The sequence below is a fragment of the Aedes aegypti genome, chromosome 2, assembly GCF_002204515.2.
Source record: "Aedes aegypti strain LVP_AGWG chromosome 2, AaegL5.0 Primary Assembly, whole genome shotgun sequence".
Classification (NCBI taxonomy): Eukaryota; Metazoa; Arthropoda; class Insecta; order Diptera; family Culicidae; genus Aedes; species Aedes aegypti.
In genome coordinates this window covers 217,879,465-217,887,085 of record NC_035108.1, presented here as the reverse complement: position 1 = coordinate 217,887,085, position 7,621 = coordinate 217,879,465, and the positions used below count along the sequence as shown (strand labels likewise).

Sequence of the window (7,621 nt, the reverse complement as noted above, 5' to 3'; positions counted from 1 at the left end):
GAGAGAAAGGAAGGTAATCACCACCAGTTGATTGGGGGCACTACTGAGTGATGAGATAATCGATATTTCTTTAACGTTACTGTCATAATATGTGCTTGTTGGTGTCCAAAACGCAAACAGTTCGACAAAGCATTACCAAATTTTACTCGTTTATGAGATAATGTTAGTCAATGATGTCTGTTTGTACTTTACCGTTTGAGTTTGTGCGCACGATGCATTGGATCCCATTAAAGACACTGTAAGTTTCATAGACACGCGGATTAGGGTGGTCAAAAAATAATAATAAAAGTTTCAAAAATTTTACTAGCTCACCCCTTGACATGAAAACTGTATTAAAAATGTCTAAATTGTCTAGAGGTTACACGTATCGACTTTTTGAAAAAAAAAAAAAAAATAGAGTGCTATCATAGTCCTAGATCACATAAACATAGTTTGGTGTGATTTTATTTCAAGAACATTAAATTCATATGCTTTCCATCGTTTGTAAAACCAAAAAACTCAATATTTTGAACAAGAAAATTCTTGAGGCTAAGCAATCCGTTATTCATTTTGGCAGCCATATTGATTTAGGAAAGTATCACTGTATGCTACTTTTTCAGCTAATTCAGTGTAAAATCAACGAATTTTCATTATTTCGAAATCGGGACGTGAATTAGCAATCATACGCGTCATTACAAATTTCAATGACGGCCGACTTCGCCTTAATCCTTAGTCTAGAACTTTTTCTGGTATATGTAAACATCTCTTACTTGTAGCAAAACGTGAGGTAAAACTATATACTGACCCACAAAATTAAAATGTTTACTCAAACTTGACGATTACTTCAAATAGATTTTTTGTTCACAAAACTTCATATGTACATGCAAACATATGTAGGAAATTCCATATTAATTGACCACAGAAAAGTACAAACTTGTAATATGGTGATTTAAACACAATGTAGGTTCATACGGAAATTACTATGGAGAAATTCTGAGAAATGTTCCAAACGCGCTAGTACTGTAATGCAAGTAGAGACTTATCATCCCATATGGAAAACTCATTCTTCAAACCTTGATGAAGCATGTTTCTGAAGAAACAATTCCATTTTAAGCTAAATCTCTTCTGTCATCTGTCGGATTAAATTTCTCTCTTGAGCAAATTTCTTTATTATGGTTTGAAGAATGAGTTTTTACTATGGGATAATAAGTTTGTACTTACATTACAGTACTAGCGTGTTTGGAACATATCTCAAAGTTTCTCCATAGTAATTTCCATATAAACCTACATTGTCTTTGGGCCACCTTTAAATCACCACCTAGAGATCTGAAAATTTCACAGAACACTATTTTTATGGTTAGGGTGGTAAGAAACATATGGAAGATTGGATTCTCAAACATTTTTAAATTTTGAACCGCCCTACGTTATGCGCCATTTACTTTCCGAATAAACAAAGAATGTCATGAAATTACACACATGATATGTTGGTTCAGAAAAGTTCGATTTTGACAAATCGTTATGCCAATCGGTTCACCCCTCGGCCTATTGAGTCACCCTCTGTGCCTCATGATATTGCTTACTTTCTTTTCTGCCAATATTCGCATATCAGTCCCATGTTTATAGGAAATCTCATAGGGACCGTCCATAAATGACGTAGCATTTTTCCACTGATTTTTTACATTTTTATTCAGAGTATTGATATATCAAAACAAATCGATGAGTTGATTGGGTGGAGATCTTCCGCAATATTGAGAGCATAGTTCATGGAATGAAATCTTGTTTTAATGTAATATTTGCCAAAGCGAACATATGTTTTTTTAAAAATATAAGCTCTAACAGAAAATATGTATAAAACTGAAATAATGTTTTCCAAGTCATTAAAGCCTTGATTTTTAATTAATTTATTTATCTTTCAATTTATATATTTATGAATTAATTGATTAATACATGAATATAATGTTCACGAGATGGGCCTTCCTTAGCCGAGTGATTAGAGTCCGCGGCTACAAAGCAAAGCGATGCTGAAGGTGTCTGGGTTCGATTCCCGGTCGGTCCAGGATCTTTTCGTAATGGAAATTTCCTAGACTTCCCTGGGCATAGAGTATCATCGTACCTGTCACACGATATACGAATGCAAAAATGGCAACATTGGCAATGAAACCTCTCAGTTAATAACTGTGGAAGTGCTCATAAGAACAATAAGCTGAGAAGCAGGCTCTGTCCCAGTGAGGACGTAATGCCAAGAAGAAGAAGAAGAATGTTCACATAATTATTGAAAACATTAAAAAAATCAAAAATTTCTTAGATTTTTTTTCAATCTTGTCATATGAATGTTTTGAAGCTGAATCATCATTTAGAACCCAACTTTAGAAGTCAAACAAAGAAAAAACAATTTGATAAAAAAAATTGCAAAAATTGTAATTTTTTTCAGCGCCTCTCATTTTACCGACGTGATTCAAAATGCTACGTCCACTAGCTAGGACCCCTCCCTCCCCCTCGTCACACATCGTCGCAAATTCGTGAAGACCATCGTCCCCCCTAAAAAGCTACGTCATTTATGGACGACCCCATAGAATATGGGGTTGAATGACATTTGCCAGAAAACCAATTGCCAGAAAGCCGTTTACCAGAATCTATTTGCCAGAAAACCATTTGCCAGAAAATCATTCCCCAGAAAGCCCATTCCCCAGAAAATAATATTACTTTATTACTAAGCCTCACATATACATACTTAGGCGTGTAAAATACTTCAAATTATTATGATTTCCAGCATGTTTAATTGAACGAAAAATAATTGTTGACTTTTTCAAACGAATCGTAGACTTTCAAGCTTTTCAAAGTTCACGAAAAAAAATTTTTTTTTTTTTCAATGCTTTGATGATCAATTTTCAAACTATTTTATAACACTCATTCACGTTGTGAAAATTACATAAAATGATATGGGAAAGAATGTAACAAAATAGACTAAATAACATAGATCGACGAATCACGTTGTTTTATACCTGTTATTATATTACAATGATTAAAATATGATAAAACATCCACGACACGACAAGTTGGTTATACAATGTTTCGTGCTATAAGTACAAATAGGGAGCTGGATCCTATTCTTAGTGTATTACCAAAATACTCAAAATGATTTTAATACTTCGGAAGCCTTACATTTTCCATAAATTTTTCGATCAATAGATTTCATATCGAAGTTGAAAATTTATTTCCGAAAAATGATTCAGGGGAATGGTTTTCTGATAAATGGTCCATTCTGGGGAATGGTTTTCTGGCAAAAATCATTCTGGCAAATTGATTCTAGCAAATTGTTTTCTGGCAAATGTCATACAATCAATATGGGACTTATGCGTATATTGTCATTTTTTTTCGAATAAATTAACTTATCAGGCTTAGAGAAAAATGTCAGAAGCCCAAGCAGGACAGTTCGGTTTTGCGTCGTCCGATTGATTTTGGTGACGGATTCGCGCGTTTTTGTTGCCGGAGAATTTTTTTTCCCCTGTTTTGGAGCGTCTTGCTGGGTAGTGCTTCGTGAAGCCCAAGCAGGACAGTTCGCAGGGTGTCTACTACCTGGAAAAACCTGGAAAACCTGGAATTATCAGGGAATTTTATTCAACCTGGAAAAAACCTGGAATTCTCAGGGAATTTCGATCACAATCAGGGAAATTATTTTGAGGCAGTAATTCATGGCAGAATATGTTCACGACAAAGGATTTTTGCGTCAAAACCCAGAGCAACCATTATTTGCATAAAAATTCTCTTCAATTGAAAAAAATTCGGCTGCGCCGCTATCAAAACGCTATTAAGCTGTTCAGCGAGGATACCTTCGAGTATGATTTTTTTTCGAATACCAAAACATGATTTACGTTTTCAATATCATTCTATTTAATCAGTAAAGGATTAACATATCTAAGGTCGGTAGCAGGTTTCTTTTTTGAGAATTAGTCTTTATTTTTAGACTAAAAGGTTCCTAATTTTGATGAAAGGTCTCTAAAGTCTTTATTTTAACCAAAATGGTCTCCATTTTTCCTTGCATTGATTGCAGATAATTATGCAAAATTTCTTATCATATTTCTCAAAAACATCTCCATATATTTTTTCACTGACTTTTCAACCGAATTCTCTAGTCGTTCTTCTTCTTCTTTCTGGCGTTACGTCCCAACTGGGACAAAGCCTGCTTCTCAGATTAGTGTTCTTATGAGCACTTTTACAGTTATTAACTGAGAGCGACCAGCGGGATTCGAGCCCACGACCCTCAGCATGGTCATGCTGAATAACTGCGCGTTTACCGCTACGGCTATCTGGGCTCCCAGTTTCTCTAGTCGTTACTCTAATGGTGGTAAGCTCCATCAAAGTTAATACGCGATTAGCGTATTAACACAGACAAACAGACGTAACACTTAGAACAAATCTCGATCCAAATCATAGTCACGAGGACATGTACGCCCAATGCTAGAATAAGTGTATTTGGCCGACGGGCCAACAGATGGCGGTAGTGTGTAAACGTCAAACGCGAACAAAAACGATGCGAGCGCTGCGGGTGGCGGATTGGCCACCTACCATATTTTTGAATCGACCGTTAAAAAGGTGGTCGATGGACAATTATGAGAGTGTGACGTCTGTTTGTCTGTGGTATTAACTTCGATGGAGCTTACCACCATAAGTACCATTACTATAGTAAAATCGAGGATAATACGCGATTAGCGTATTAACTTCGATGGAGCTTACCACCATAAGAGATATTCCAAAGATTACCACAGATTTTTTTTTCCAAGAAAACCCGCATAGGTTGATTCCAGAGTTTTTGGCCAAGAAACCCGACAAGAATTTCTAAGCCATTTCAACTACGATTACTCCAAAGAATTGCTTCAAAATTTATTCGAGTTATTCGAGTGAATCTACTAAAATCAATTAAAATAATTCCTTAAATTCAACCTGTGTGTCATTATTGAGTTTTCTTAGAATTTGTCTAGGAATTTATCCAGTATTTCATTCAAAGATTACTGGAGTTCTTCCTTACATTTTTCAACGAATTACTCAAAAAATCCCAAGGGAATATTCAAAAGTTCATTTAAGGTTCCACACGAGTTAACACTACAACTTTTTTTTTCCAAGAAATCCTCCGATCATTGCTGCACATTTTTTGGGGATTTCGTCCTATGTTTTTCCAGGAGTTCCTTCACAAAATCTTGTGGGATATTACCCAGATATTCAATTGGTGTTTTTTCAATTATCTTAGCGATGACCTAGAAAATCTTGTAAAATTTCTTCAAGAACAAGTTATTCTAGAAATCCTTATGGACTTAAGAACATTCACAAGTTTAAACAGAAGCTATCCGAAATTTGCTTTAGGAATACGTCACAATTTTTTTTTCAACGAATTCTCAGCTTTCTGGAAAATGTCATTCACATTTCCTTGGAGAAATAATGAAATTTTCTTTAAATTGAAAACTTCCTTGAGAAATCTTTTAGAATCATTGAATGACTTTCCAAAGATATCTTAGGAGCAATCTTTGGAGTAATTCCTGAAGATATCCTTCAATGAATTTCTAGTTAAATTCTTGAAGAAATTCTGATGAACAATTTTGTACAAAATCCTGAGAAATCCTTGGACCCATCTGGAGTTGTTGCTGGTTGAATATTTCAACATGTTTTAAACTTGAGTGTTGGAGGATGTTCTAGAAAAACCGATGGAAGAATAATCGGATAAAACCCTGGAGGACTAAGGGCTTTCCTGAAAAAATAGCAGAAACAATATTCGAAGGAGTTCCTGTTGCATTCCCTGAGGTATTGTTTGCGGTATTTTTTTGAAAAATCCTAGTTTTATTTTGAGATATCGAAAACATTTTTTTGACAAATTCCTTAGGAAAATTCTTGGAGTGATTTCGTCGGAAATAATCACTAAATGAACTTCCGAAGAAAAAAGAAATTCTCTCAAATAAAGTTAGGTATCTATCCATTCATCAAACCTGAAGAAATTATTTGTCGTTATGTCACGAGAAATTTCCAAAGCAAGCTTTAGAAATATTCTCTGAGAAATGTCTGGTCGTATCAAACTTTTTCTCCTGGTTATTTTTAGGACTCGTTTTATGTTTTGATTACCGTTTGGTCTCTTTTTGGTTGGTAGTCTTTTTTCAGGAAGGGGGTCATGCACAAATTACGTCACGCTCCGAGGGGGGGGAGGGGGTCAAGCCAAGTGTGACAAGCCTTACAAAAATTCCGGAGAACTTATACAAAAAACGTGACAAAAGGGGGGGAGGGGGTCAAAAAAGATGAAAATTAGCGTGACATAATTTGTGTACCATCTCAAGGAGTTTTTTGAATTTCCTAGCTTCAAGACATTCAGTCGCTACCAAAACTGCCCCATGCACAATTTTTAAAATTTAAAATCTGGAAATAACATGGGAAAAAGAGGGTTAATTTAACACTTTAACATTTTCGAATGAAATGTAACAATTCATTTTCTTAATTGCCACATTTAAATGTTATACAGGTCAGGCGCGATTAACCGGGGGCTTGATCCCAAGGAACACACATGTTATAATTGATGCATATTAACTCGTATATGACTAGATTTTGTCATATAAGAGTTAATATGCATCAATTATAACATGTGTGTTACTCGGGATGATCTATGTTTCTATTATCCGGCGATCCAAAAGTCTTACGGATAATTTGTGTTAATTTAGATGGGAATATACTTGAGCAGATGACTTTTGTAACAACCATTAACACGATTCAGTTAATTTAAGGTATTTTAAGAATTTGCAGGTCAGAATTGTATACTTAGTTGCGAAAACATCGGTAAATTTAGTTTTTATTTTAACATATTGTCATGAATCCAAATAAAATTTTACTTTTGCACCCATGAAGCTGTTCTTGGTATCCAAATGGCCCATGGAAATGAATGGTGCATAATCTTTTATTGCACAAGAACGCAGTACAAAAAACAGAAGCACACTGTTGTACTTGAAAGTTCTGTTCAGTTCACGACGAACTTTCTTACAAACGCAATAAAAGACTCCATCGTTGGCAAATAAAATTCATTTGCTTTAGCATGCGTTTAAAAATTCTTAGAAGTGTATAATTTGCTATTAAATCAAAAATCCATAACAATTTGTCATTATTTTGTTTAAGCCATATAAAATTAGAGTACCGTAAAACGGGGTATCTTTGATAATGCGGGTAACTTTGATAGTGCGTTACCCACCACATACTACACGAAATATCCTAATTTCTGTTAATCGGCTAAGCAAAACGAATGCAAAACTAAAGAATATTAGTATGGCACTTCATGTAAGAGCTATTTTTTTTTGAATCGAGAACATTTGAGCACATTTCTCGCATGATCTGGGATAACGCCCTAAAACCATTGGTAACCACGTGTGTATCTCGTTGTTTCTGAGCAAATGAATGAATCAGCATCCAAACCAACATCACTAGCGTGTAAAGAATGATCATTTCTTCACCATACCGTTGTAAAATAACATGTAACTCCATTTAAATGCTCAGAAACAACGAGCTACACACATGGTTACCAATAGCTTTTAGGGCGAGATCAGAAGTTATGCGAGATTTGAGGCTTTATATACGAATATTAAAAATTGATACGATTTTAGCATTTTCGAAACGCTTA

At 35.0% G+C, this 7,621-nt stretch overlaps 1 protein-coding gene across 2 annotated transcripts in view; it reads right to left on the bottom strand.

The window, feature by feature from the left end:
• The window catches only part of LOC5575621 (oxysterol-binding protein-related protein 9), a 251,354-nt gene that overhangs the window by 188,349 nt on the left and 55,384 nt on the right, over positions 1–7,621 (bottom strand). The gene's annotated exons all lie outside the window — the stretch shown is intronic.